Source organism: Sciurus vulgaris (genome assembly GCF_902686455.1).
Source record: "Sciurus vulgaris genome assembly, chromosome: 3".
NCBI classification, from domain to species: Eukaryota; Metazoa; Chordata; class Mammalia; order Rodentia; family Sciuridae; genus Sciurus; species Sciurus vulgaris.
This window is the reverse complement of record NC_136463.1, coordinates 88,625,101-88,639,161: the sequence shown is the minus strand read 5'-3', so window position 1 is coordinate 88,639,161 and position 14,061 is coordinate 88,625,101. Positions and strand designations below refer to the sequence as shown.

Here is a 14,061-nt window from a genome sequence, read left to right as displayed (position 1 = left end):
TTATAGTAGGTATCTATTCATTAGTAACTCTCTATTTTAATTATCTGGCAATAATCTTGATATAATTATTGCTGACTATAAAAAGTTAATTTAGGCTTAATTTTAAAAGTTAATTAGCTAAAATCACTCCAGTTCTTAAGAATGGAATATCTCAGTCAGCATAAAAGTATATGCTGTAGAACAACTTATATGTGAAACTTAGCACTTGTTATAATTCACAACATATATTTTTGTATCTATGAATAAATCAAAATAATAGTCATTACATTGAGTATCTCTGAAATGATTGGAACTGGAAGTGTTTTAGATGTCAGTTTTTTTTTTTCAGATTATGGAATATTTGTGCATACAAAATATGGTGCAGTAGGGATGGGACCTGAGTCTGAACACAAATTTCATTTATGTTTTATATACCGCTTATGCACATAGTCTGGAGATAATACTTTGAATGCACCTGTGTTTTGACTGAGACTCATCACATGAGATAAAGAACAGCATTTTCTACTTATGATCTCATGTCACAAGATGACATTCAGAAAGTTTCAGATTATGGAGCATTTTGAATTTCTGGGTTAGAGATGCTCAACCTATAATAGTTTTTTTGAAGTATTTACTCATGTTTTTAATAACTTGTAACTTCCTTTGCTTTTGGTACCAGGGGTTGAACCCAGGGGTGCTTAACCAATGAGCCATACCCCCAGCTATTTTTATTTTTTTTTTTATCTTGAGATAGGGTCTCACTAAGTTGCTGAAGCTGGATTTGAACTTGTGATCTTTCTACTTCATGTTCCCAAGCTGCTAGGATTACAGGTGTGTGCCACCATACCTGGAGAGGGCAATGGTTTCTAGAGTAAGGACCAGAAGACTTTTCTGTTAAGGACCACATAGCAAGCATTTTTAGCTTTATGTGCATTGCCCATGTAGTCACTGTCTCAACTCCTCAACTTGAAAATTATAGCTCAAAAACTGTTACATACAATACATAAGGGACAGTAGAATAATTGTGTTCTAATAAAACTTTAATAATAAAAACAGGCAAAGTTTGGTCCATGAATATCAACCCTTGAGTTGGAGTGAACTTTAAAAAACTTTGTGTTGTTTCATAACCCCTAATATACTAACTCCTGAACTAGTAAAGAAGGGTCATCACTAATCTAATTTACTACCTTGTGGTCTTTCTAAGGTATACTTTAGAGTTGCTTTAAGCCCTCTGGCACGAAGGGCTCTCCTGGTCCAGTGGAAAAGTGGATTGGGAAACTTCACAGTCAACACATAGTTCTCTCTGTGTGTCCCTGTGTGGTCCTGAATATTTTATGTAAGCTGAACTTCCTCATCTATGGAGAATAGTGATATGAGGTCATTTCTAGATTTCATATACTTTTTATGAATATAATATAATATAAAAACATTAAACAATTCAAAGCTGTTAATCATTAAGTATGAGAGTAATATCCTTATAAGATTCTTCCAGAACCTAGCGAGATATACCGTGTTGCTACTTTGTTAAATTCCTCCTCCACATATGTTCATACTTATTATTTTCAAAAGACTGTATTCTGTAGGTTGTTGAAAACTGTAGCTTTCCCCATGCTAGGGTAGAGATGTGGCTAATAAATTTCCTTAATTTGAGTTTGAGTAAATTCTATCCCTTCTCTAATGGTAGCAATTTTCAGGTGTGGATGCTAATCTGAGCCATAATTTTGATGGATTTGGACAAACTTATAATAAATGGGTGTATGTAAGGAGTTTTTACATATGAGGTAAAAACATATGAGGTATGTGAGGGTGCATGTGAGGAGTTTTACATCTTTGCACTTAGTTTACTATTTTGCTTGTAGGTGATGAGACTTATGCTAATATATGTATATATACCTACATGTCAAGGTATCTATACATATGCACATATACTAACTTCAACAGACAGTAGAAAGAGAAGTTCTGCATGCAATCAAATAAATACCCTGAGGATACACTATTAAAAATTGAGATCATAATTCTTTTCTGGTACTTATTCATTAAGAACCTGGCACGGTGTTTACCTCATTGCCAAATAAATGTGGTTGAGTGAATAGCAATAGTAATAAAAGGATACTAGTCTTTATCAATGAATACTATTGCATGGGTGTGTCTTTGGTTACCAAGTCCTAGGAGAATCAGTAAGCACTACTTAAGTGCATTTTATATACAAATTTCACTGGTAACAACAGTACTATTATGGAACAGTGGGCTTCCCAGTCGCGGTGAGAGATGTGCAAAGTCCAGTGGAAATGGCTTGCTCTATTCAGCTGGCCGTAGCCACAGACATTCAATTACTGACGGAATCAAATTTTCTTACATAAGACTAGCTGTGATAGAACAAAAGACTTAGTAAGAACCATGAAAAGAAGTATATTGGACAATAATCTGAGCTATATCTAAAATTAATAAGCCATGTGATATTAGTTAAGCTTTTTTTTTTTTTTCAAAATAAAACTTCATGTAACAAAATGTTTGTTTAGACCTAATGATTTTCAAATCAGCAAACATCCATTCAGTGCTACTATGCAGAGAAGAGTATAGAAACTGCCCAATGAAGGCCTGCATAGCTGAATAGTGACGTACAGTCCAAAACCAACAGATGAAACAAGCGGTAAAATAAGGAGAAGGAGGAAGACATGGAGAGCAAGGACAAGTTAGAAACATTTTAAATAATGTATGGTCAACACAGTGCAGGGATGAGTTGCCACGTGCCTGTGTTTTTGTATCATTGGAGGTGTACTTCCAGGTCAATTACAGAAGAGAATGAGCACTGGGTCAATGCACGTGGGGTTTTGCAATGTGTGAGATAGCTTGTTTTCCTGGTCTCACAGACAGTTGAGTCGTAACATCTAAATGTTCTCCAGTGAGACGTGGCATCAGTATAAATTTGCCTTTTTCTAGTTATGAATCAGACCATCTTTTCATATGTTTTAAAGGACACTTTTCCTGTTCTTTGGTGAATTGTCTATGATTTGCTAATTTTTCTATTATAGTTTCAGCATTTCCTCCTCATTTTTAAGAATTCTTTGTATTCGGTGGTATTAATCCTTATTTGAGATGTATTTTCTCTCATCTTGTTAGTAGTATCTCAGTTTTTAAAATTCTTGTTTGCTATATGTGGCAGGCAAACTAATGGCCCAGAAGGATGTACGTGTCTGAACCCCCAGACCTGTATATATTTTGCCTGGGCAAAAGGGATCTAATGGTTGTGATGAAGTGAAGAACTCAGGTGGCGAGATTACCCTGGGTTATTCAGGTGGTCCCAGTACAATCACAAGGTCCATAAAAACTAAGGTCCACTCCTGGCTTTGGTGAGAAAGAGGTAACATAACAGAAAAAGAGATCATAATGATGCAGTTACTGGCCCTGAAGATGACGGAAACGGTCAAGGAATGTAGGTGGCATGAAGAGCTGGAAAAGGCAAGGGTGTGAGTTGACCCGGAGAGGCTCTAGAGCACCCTGCAGCCCTGGACTCCAGACCAGAGAGGCATGTCAGGCTCTGGTCTATATGTTCATAGCTGCTCAATTCACAATAGCCAGACTGTGGAACCAACCTAGATGCCCTTCAATTGATGAATGGATAAAGAAACTGTGGTATATATATACAATGGGATATTACTCAACCATCAAGAATAATAAAATTATGGCATTTGCAGGCAAATGAATGGACTGGAGAATTTCATGCTAAGTGAGATAAGCCAATCTCAAAAAACCAAAGGATAAATGATCTCACTGATAAGCAGATGATGACACATAATAGGGGGTGGGAGGGGGGCGAGAATGGAGGAAGGAGGGACTGTATACAAAGAAAAGTGGGGTGAGAGGGGTGGGGAGGAAGGAAAACAATAACAGAATGAATAAAAAACTATTACCTTAGGTAAACGTATGATTACAGAAATGGTATGTCTCAACTTCATGTACAAACAGAAATAAGATGTATCCCATTTTTGTAAAATAAAAAAAAAAAAAAGAATTGTGAGGTAGTAACTTTTTGTTATTTTAAGCCACTAAGTTTGTGATAATTTGTGGCAGCAGCAGAAGAAAACTAGTATGCCATGCCATTTTAAAATAGACGACCAAATTTATTAATCTGGCATAGCATTCGGAGTGAAAGTCATAAGTTTGCAAGCATTCCTTTCATCCAGGGTGCAAAGGAATTCACCTGTGCTGTCTTGTGTATTTGTATAGTTTCATTTCTTATACTTAGATTCCTGATTGATTACAAGTTTGGAGTTTTTCCTTGTGTATGGTTTGCAGTATGAACCTAATGTCTTTTACAAATGGCCAACCAGATGTCCTAGCTGTTTCTATAAGCCCCCTCCTATGAATTGAGACCACCTTTAACGTAGAGAGAGAGACTGTCCACAGTACTCCAGATTGTTCCTGGACTTGAGTCAGTTCCTGCCCTGATTGTCTATTCACACACCAGCACCACACCTTCTATTTCAGGAACTTAATGGTACAGTTGCTGTATGGGGGAACTGTTTCCCCTTCCCTGCTCTTCCTTAGAGGTGTTCTGTCCATTCTTGCAAATTTTTTCTTATGAACTTTAGTGTTAACTAGTCCCACTCTCAAAGAACCTTGTTGATATTTTTATTGAAATTGTGTTAATTTTATGAAGTAACCTCACACTGATATCTTTATAATGTTGAGTCATTTTGTTATAGAGCAGCTAATGATTTAGATTTCTTCAAATCTGTTTTGGCGGCTTGCAGGAGTTTTAACATTTGCCTTGTAGGTTGTACACATTTCTATTTTTGTTCCCTCCGTATTCTTTGTCTCTGATGCTAATGTAAATGAGGTTTTCTCCAACAGGTTACTAGGTGACTGACTTCTGTTTATTATGTTTCAATGAATCTGAATTTTGAGATAATTTCATCATTTTCCAAGCATACTACAATGCCATCTGCAAATTTTTATTTTTGTTTTCCCAATTTTTATAACTTTGTTTGATTTATGTTGTATATTTACATTGACTCTAATAAAATATTTCATAGCATTGAAGGTAGTCAGCATCCGGCCTTATCCAAGTATTTCCCTATTAAGTAAAATACTGTTGTTGAGATGTGTGTCTATGGGTGTTTTATCATGTTAATATACACCAGTTCCCATCTTCTTGGATTTTCATCAAGAAGAGTGTTAACTCTTCTTAAAGACATTTAAAACATGTATGCTGAGAATCATGCAATTTTTTTATTAGACTTATTAATATGGTATTTTTTACTAACATTAATATTGAGTCAAATTTGCATTCCTGGATTAAAAGTCACTTGCTCACTGTATTTTTTAAAATGTGGTTATACTATTTTGCTTACATTTATTTAGTAATTTTATACTGATATAGTGACATTAGTGTGTATTTTTTTCTTTTAACTGTTATGTTAAACTGTTAATGTGATCTGCTTCATAAAAACAAATAGAAAAATTTTCTTCATTTTTCAAGTTTGGAAGCAATTACCAAATATTGGAATGGTCTGATCTTGGGTTTGTTAGGATTCTCTGGGCCTAGAGAGTTTTGTGGGATAATATGTTACTTTTTCTGTAGATGTTGTTATGATTAATCTTTCTATCTCTAATAGAACCATTTTTGCAAAATGTGTTTTCCAAAGGATTTTTTCTTTTTTTTTTCAAATTTATTTGCATAGAGATGAGATCTATAAAGTAGCTTGTTAAATGTTTTACTGTTTCAGTAGTTATTTCCCACTTGTTATTTCTTAGTTTGTGTATTTGTGCACATATGCCTCCTCTTCCTTTCTTAAATTATGTAGTGGCTTGTAGAAAAACAAAGCAACCTCAACTTTGATTTCTTATGTAAGGTTACTGTATTTCTGTTCTCTGTTCATTGCATTTTGCTCTCATCCTTATTTACTTCCTCATGCTTTCTTTTAGTCATTATGCAACTTTTGGTCTTTAAACCTGGAATTTATTTATATGAGTTGAACATCCCTAAAATGGAAATCTAAAATCCAACATGCTTCCAAATTCAGAACTTTTTGAGCACTGACATAATGCTACAAGTGGAAATTACACAGCTAACCTTGTGTGATGTAGGTGTACTAAGACTATCACTTAAAATTTCCTTTAGGGTATGCATGTAAGTAATGTCAGTGAAATTACTGGTTACACTTGGATCCCATCCCTAAGAGATCTTATTATATATGAGCAAATATTCTAAATTCTGGAAAAATTTGAAAGCCAAAACACTGCTGTTCTCAAGCATTTCAGATGAGGGTACTCAACACATATTCTTTGATTTTCATTGTAAGTGTGCTTATGACGGTTAATTTCTCTGAGATCATGCTGTAAATGCATCTAATTGGGATGTTTTTTCATTTAAAAAAATTGGTTTGTATTTTCTTTCATTCAGGAATTGATTAAAAGTTTTTCAGTTTCCGGGATGGGAAGAATTTTTTAAAAAAACTTCGTTAATAATTAGTTTTACTGTATTATTAGCAATGGGTAGTATTTGTAATATATCTACTTTATAGAACTTGCTGATGTAAACTTAATTATATAATGGATTTTGCATATGTTCTATGGTGTTTTACCATGGAAGTGAGCCTTTCTCTTGAGTATACACATCATCATAGGGTTGCAGTGTCTTAGAGCCTGAGTAACTTCAACTTTACTATGTAGATTCAGATAGTCCCCACTATAATGTGCAAGTGCTCCTGTTTCTACACATCTTCACCAAGAGATACGGTAAGCAGACTTATTTTCTATAATTGTGGTAGGTATGAGATAGGACTCACTTGAGGTTCTTTACAAATTTGGGGCAGTATTTTTTTTTTTTTTTTTTAGGATATGAATGTTTCAGAAAGATTCTTCTAATCAGTCCCTAGACTTTTTGTCTTATTGATGCTCTTTTGTTTCTCATATAGATTAAGAATTTTAATGCAGTGAGATACTCAATTATACTTAGCAGACTGATGATATGAAAATATTCTCCATAATATTCTTCAAAATGTCTTAAAAATTTGCCTTTCCATCTTTAGTTTTTAATCAGAGTTCATTATTGGTAAATGGCCTGATACAGGTTCTCACTGAGTCTTTTCTGTTCAGATAGAAAGTTGGTATGTTACCATATTTTTTTCTAAAAGTCAATTCTTTAACAGTCATTTGTAAAATGATGCTATTTCTATCATGTGCTTTGATTCCACACCTGAGCCTCTTTCTTGCCTTTGGACCATTTATCTATTTCTCCTCAATTTTATAATAAGATACCTCACCTCGTATGGAACGCTAGAGGTTCTATCCTTAAGATATTTGATTATTTGGGTTCTTTTTCTTTTTTCTAAAAATTTCATTATCAGCTGGTAAAGTTTGGTGTGTAAACCTGTTGAGATTTTGATTAATAATTTTTCACATTCAAAGGTGAAGGCAGAAGATAGAATCTTCAAATGTATCATTATGTTTTTCTATTTGCTAAGTTCTTCTTTTATGCCCTTTAACAAAGTATTCTCTATAAAGATGCTTCACATCTTTAGATTTATTTCCATGTACAGTCCAAGTATTTTTTTTTTTACTTTTATTATTTTTTAATAGGAATCTCCTAAAATTTTTTTACCCTTCTAATAATTTTATTAATGAACTGATTTGCCTCTGGGCTCACTTTAATTTCCTATGGAGATAATATTGTTGATAAATAATGATGAATTTTGTTACTTTCCAGATTGTATTCTTTTGTTTCTCTTTGTCATTGCTCTAAAACTATGAGAAAATGTTGACTAGAAATCATGATGGGGCATCATTGTCTAGAGGAAAATTATAGAAGTATTCTTTTTTTATTTATTTATTTTAATTAAAATCATAAATTTACATAGGGCAATGTTTGATTCATTGTTATTTTTTCCTTTCCCCTCCATCCCTCCCACCCCCCTTTTTTCCCTCTATACAGTCCTTCCTTCCTCCATTCTTACCACCCTCCTTATCCCTAACTCTAAAACTACCCCTAACCCTAACGCTAACCCCTCCTACCCCCCCTTATATGTCCTCATCCGCTTATCAGTGAGATCATTTGTCCTTTAGTTTTTTGAGATTGGCTTATCTCACTTAGCATGATATCCTCCAATTTCATCCATTTGCCTGCAAATGCCATAATTTTATCATTCTTCATGGCAGAGTAATATTCCATTGCATATATATATATATATATATATATATATATATATGCCACAGTTTCTTTATCCATTCATCAACTGAAGGGCATCTAGGTTGGTTCCACAATCTGGCTATAGTGAATTGAGCAGCAATGAACATTGATGTGGCTGTATCTCTGTAGTATGCTGATTTTAAGTCCTTTGGGTATAGGCCAAGGAGTGGGATAGCTGGGTCAAATGGTGGTTCCATTCCAAGCTTTCTGAGGAATCTCCATACTGCTTTCCAGAGTGGCTGCACTAATTTGCAACCACACCAGCAATGTATGAGTGTACCTTTCTCCCCACATCCTCGCCAACACCTGTTGTTGCTCGTATTCTTGATAATCGCCATTCTAATTGGGGTGAGATGGAATCTTAGGGTGGTTTTGATTTGCATTTCTCTTATTACTAGAGATGTTGAGCATTTTTCCATATGTTTGTTGATTGCTTGTAGATCTTCTTCTGTGAAGTGTGTATTCATTTCCTTAGCCCATTTGTCGACTGGATTATTTGAATTCTTGGAGTAGAGTTTTTTGAGTTCTTTATAGATTCTGGAGATTAGTGCTCTATCTGAAGTATGATTGGCAAAGATATTCTCCCACTCTGTAGGCCCTTTCTTCGCATTGCTGATAGTTTCCTTTGCTGAGAGAAAGCTTTTTAGTTTGAATCTATCCCAGTGGTTGATTCTAGCTTTTATTTCTTGTGCTATAGGAATCCTGTTAAGGAAGTCTGATCCTAAGCCAAAAAGTTGAAGGTTTGGACCTACTTTTTCTTCTGTAATCTGCAGGGTCTCTGGTCTGATTCCGAGGTCCTTGATCCATTGTGAGTTGAGTTTTGTGCAGGGTGAGAGATAGGGATTTAGTTTCATTCTGTTGCATATGGATTTCCAGTTTTCCCAGCACCATTTGTTGAAGAGGCTATCTTTTCTCCATTGCATATTTTTGGCCCCTTTGTCTAGTATGAGAAAATTGTATTTATTTGGGTTTGTGTCCGTGTCCTCTATTCTGTACCATTGATCTACCTGTCTATTTTGGTACCAATACCATGCTGTTTTTGTTACTATTGCTTTGTAATAGAGTTGAAGATCTGGTATTGTGATACCCCCTGCTTTGCTCTTTCTACTGAGGATTGCTTTAGCTATTCTGGGTTTCTTATTCTTCCAGATGAATTTCATAATTGCTTGCTCTATTTCTGTGAGGTACATCATTGGGATTTTAATTGGAATTGCATTGAATCTGTATAGCACTTTTGGTAGTATGGCCATTTTGACAATATTAATTCTGCCTATCCAAGAACATGGAAGATCTTTCCATCTTCTAAGGTTTTCTTTAATTTCTTCCTTTAGTGTTGTAGTTCTCATTGTAGAGGTCTTTCACCTCTTTTGTGAGATTGATTCCCAAGGATTTTATTTTTTTCAATGCTATTGTGAATGGGGTAGTTTTCCTAATTTCTCTTTCTGAAAATTCATCACTTATGTATAAAAATGCATTGGATTTATGAACATTGATCTTGTAACCTGCTACTTTACTGAATTCACTTATGAGTTCTAAGAGTTTTCTGGTGGAATTTCCAGGTTCCTCTAAATATATAATCATGTCATCAGCGAACAGGGATAGTTTGAGTTCCTCTTTTCCAATTCGTATCCCTTTAATTTCTTTGGTTTGTCTAATTGCTCTGGCTAGAGTCTCAAGAACGATATTGAATAGAAGTGGTGAAAGAGGGCATCCCTGCCTTGTTCCAGTTTTTAGGGGGAATACTTTCAGTTTTTCACCATTTAGCGTAGATGGCCTTTACAATGTTAAGGAATGTTCCCACTACCCCAATTTTCTCTAGTGTTTTGAGCATGAATGAACAAGGAAATATCACAACAGACACAAGTGAAATATAAAGCATAATTAGAAGCTATTTTGAAAATCTATACTCTAACAAAACAGAAAACCTCGAAGACATCAACAAGTCTCTAGAGACATATGAATTACCTAAACTGAACGAGGAGGACTACACAACTTAAATAAATCAATTTCAAGCAATGAAATAGAAGAGGTCATCAAAAGCTACCAAAAAAGAAAAGTCCGGGACCAGATGGGTTCTCAGCCGAGTTCTACAAAACCTTTAAAGAAGAGCTCATTCCAATACTTCTCAAAGTATTCCATAAAATAGAAGAGGAGGGAACCTCCCAAACTCGTTCTATGAAGCCAATATCACCCTGATACCTAAACCAGACAGAGACACATCAAGGAAAGAAATTTCAGACTAATATCCTTAATGAACATTGATGCTAAAATTCTCAACAAAATTTTAGCAAATTGCATAGAAAAATATATTAAAAAGATAGTGCACCATGATCGAGTGGGTTTTATCCCAGGGATGCAAAGTTGGTTCAACATCCGGAAATCAATAAATGTCATTCACCATATCAACAGACTAAAAGTTAAGAATCTCATGATTATTTCAATAGATGCAGAAAAATCATTCGATAAAATACAACATCCCTTCATGCTCAAAACACTAGAAGTATTCTTAAATCTCATTTAATATTTGTGCTGTAGATTTTTGGTAGACCCCTTTATCAGATTAGGGAATTCCCTTCTATTACCAGGTAGTAGAAACTCCTATTAATTCATTTTATCTTTTAGAATCATCAGTAAATATGGGATGTTAATAATTTCCAGTATTTACTAAAATTATTGTATCTTTTTTACATTTTTTCCTGAAAGAGATTATTTGGATATTAATCGATATTTTTCCTAAGGTCAAATCATCTTTGCACTATAGGAGAAGTATATTTGGTCATGCTATTTTGTTATTGCCATTAATATTGCTACTATAATTTTCTGTGTTGATGAATTCATTTTTATTTAGGGTTTTTGGTAAAGTCCCCTTTCACATTTTTTTTTTTTGCTTATGTTTACTTTGAGTAGGTAGTCACTCTGCCCTCCTCCTCTGTCCTCCTCTTTTCTCATTTTTCTTTCCCCTATTTCTCCTTTTTCCTCCTCCTCCTCTTCTTTCTTTCTCTTTTCTTGTGACCTGTAATTCTTTCTCCAAATTATGAATTATGAGTTTTCATGCTTTTTCAAGTTTTGTAAAAATCACCTTAAGATCTCTGAGTCCATGATTCTGCAAGAGAAAGACACCCCAATTTAAGATTGAAGAAAGACACTGAAATTTCCCTAAAGAAGATACACAAGTGAACAATAAGCACATGAAAATATACTGACCATCTTAAACATCAGGAAAATGTAAATACACATCACATGAAATATACTTTCACACCCACTATGATGGTTATAATCAAAGAAAGATAATAGTGTAGGAGAGGATGTAGAAATTGGCACATTCATCTGGAGCTAGTGGGAATATAAAATGATATAGCTGCTTTGGAAAGCACTTTGGCAGTTTTTCAAAATGTTAAATATTGAGTTACTATAGAATCCAGCCAATTCCACTGCCATGGTATATACCCAGAAGAAAAACTTGTGCATGGATATTTACTGCAATATTATTTATAATCAAAGACAGGAACAACCCAAATGTCCTTAATTGATGAAAAGATAAATACAATATGGTATCTGTATACAGTGGAATGTTATTTGGTAATAAGGAATGATGCACCAATACTTGCTACAATGTAGATGATTCCTGAAATTATGCTAAGCAAAGGAAGTCCAATACAAAAGATATTGTATGACTCCATTCCATGAAATGTTCATGATACACAAATCTAGAAGACTGAAAGCAGGTTCTTGGTTGCCTTCGGCAAGAGAATGAGTAGTGACTGACAACCAGTGGGTACTACTGATTTCTTTCTGGGATGAAGAAAATGTTCTAAACAGAGGATGGTGATGGCTTGTGTATATGCTAAAGTTGAATAAATTGTATGCTTTACTTCATTGAATTTTATCACAGTGAAGATGTTTTAAAATTTAGACTTGTGTTTTTATGGAATATTTTTTCCCAATTATTGATTCAGTATACTTCATTGTTGAAGAATCTGTGGATCAGTGAGTCTTACTAAGTTTTTATTTTAGAATATTGATCACTTTGCCTGTTTCCATACTTAGTGCTGTAAAGTTGCTCATAGTGAAGTAGTCTTATATTTTTTAGAGCTGAATTGTCCTTAATTATGTAGCCTTTTTAATTCTGAAGCTTTATGTCTTTACTGTTTTTCTTTTATCTAATCAGATTTGCTTTATTGATCCTAGAGTAATGATCTGTTTTCCTATAGACTATGATTTTATTTTTATTTCTTTCATTCTATTTGTTCTTTTCCAAAGTTCTTTGGATGCTTTAAACATTAATTCCATATTTTTCTTTATTTATAGGATGTGCACTAAAATTATTTACTTCTTCTATGTCTGTTTTAGTTCCATCTTGCAATTTAGTATTTTTAAGACATCAAGTTCCAAATTTTTCTAATTTCCTTATAATTAACTCTTGATCCATGGATTTTTACAAGTATAGTTTTTTGAATTGTTACTGTGAAAAATATCAAACACAGAAAAGTTGGAAGATCGGGGTGACAGAACAGTGATCCACACACAACATGAACAAATACAAGCATTTCTTTGTAAAATATGTAATAGCCAATTGTGAATTACTATTGATCAGTACATACAAATGTGTTGAAATCATATTGTATCTGTTAAATATGTACATTTATTAAATGTTACCAAAAGTTAACATTTTTGCTTCATATTTTTTTCTGAAGTGAGTGCTAAACACTGTAATACTTAAGCCTTAAGTATTTTAGCATATATCTTTTGAAAATAAGGACCATTACACCTTTATAACCACAATCATTTTTACCCTTAGTAAAATTAAAATTTCCTTCTATTTTTATACTATCTTATTTAAATTTCTCTAACGCTTCCTCAAGTGTATTTCATAGCTCTCTGTTTTGCACCAAGACATAACCCCAATAGCTGCATCATTATATCATGTTTATTTCAATCTATGCAGGCCCTGTGCTTTTTCCCACCCATACACGTTGTATATGAAGAGTTTGACCATGCTTCACATTCTGTACATGTCTCATAGTTTCCTTCTGGTATCATTTTTTCTGTTGTTCTTCTTCTTTATTTCCTGAAGCAGGAAATTATGGCAAAAGACCTTGCCTAGATTCAGGCTAAATATATAAATATATATATATATTTAAATATATATATATATTTAAATATATATATAAATTTATATATAAATTTATATATAAATATATATATATTTATTTATATTTTTTTTTTCAAAAATACTCCACAGGTGATGCTATGCAGTTCTCATATACCATTACACAACAAAGAACATGTCAGGTGATTGTTCTCTTGTGTAACACAACTTTTTTTCCTTTTGCAGTTAACAAAAATCAGGAAGTGATATTTGCACTATTTGACTATTCCACTTCCCATAAAACATACTTTTAATGGTTTTAGCCTCTCTTGGTGACATTTATTTGGATTAGTTATCTCATTAGAGATACATAATGGTGATATTTCTGAGGTAAAATTCTGTCTCAGATGGGAAAGCACTATAATCTCTCTATTTTAAAAAAAAAGATTCAATTATTTATTCTCATAAAAAAACATTTTAAAGCTTAATGTTCAAACAGTAAAATTCACTGATTTGTGCAATTTATTTTGACAAAATATACAACTTTGAAACCTCCATCATAATGATCTAGAATATTTCCTACATTCAAATAGTTCCCTGTCACTCAATAGTTGATCTCCTTTCTATATACATTTTCTAAGAATAAAATGGAATTAAACAAAAGAAAGCTATGAAATATGACTTTCTTCCACTTAGCTAATGCCTTTGAGACTGAAGCATTTTGTTACATTTATCAATAGTTGAGTCTTTTTTATTGCTGAGTAGTACTTCATGGTATGGCTGGATCGTCTACAGGTTGTTC

General features: G+C 33.6%; 1 protein-coding gene across 10 annotated transcripts in view; it reads left to right on the top strand.

Moving 5' to 3' along the window:
* The window catches only part of NCKAP5 (NCK associated protein 5), a 1,127,143-nt gene that overhangs the window by 429,126 nt on the left and 683,956 nt on the right, over positions 1 to 14,061 (top strand). The gene's annotated exons all lie outside the window — the stretch shown is intronic.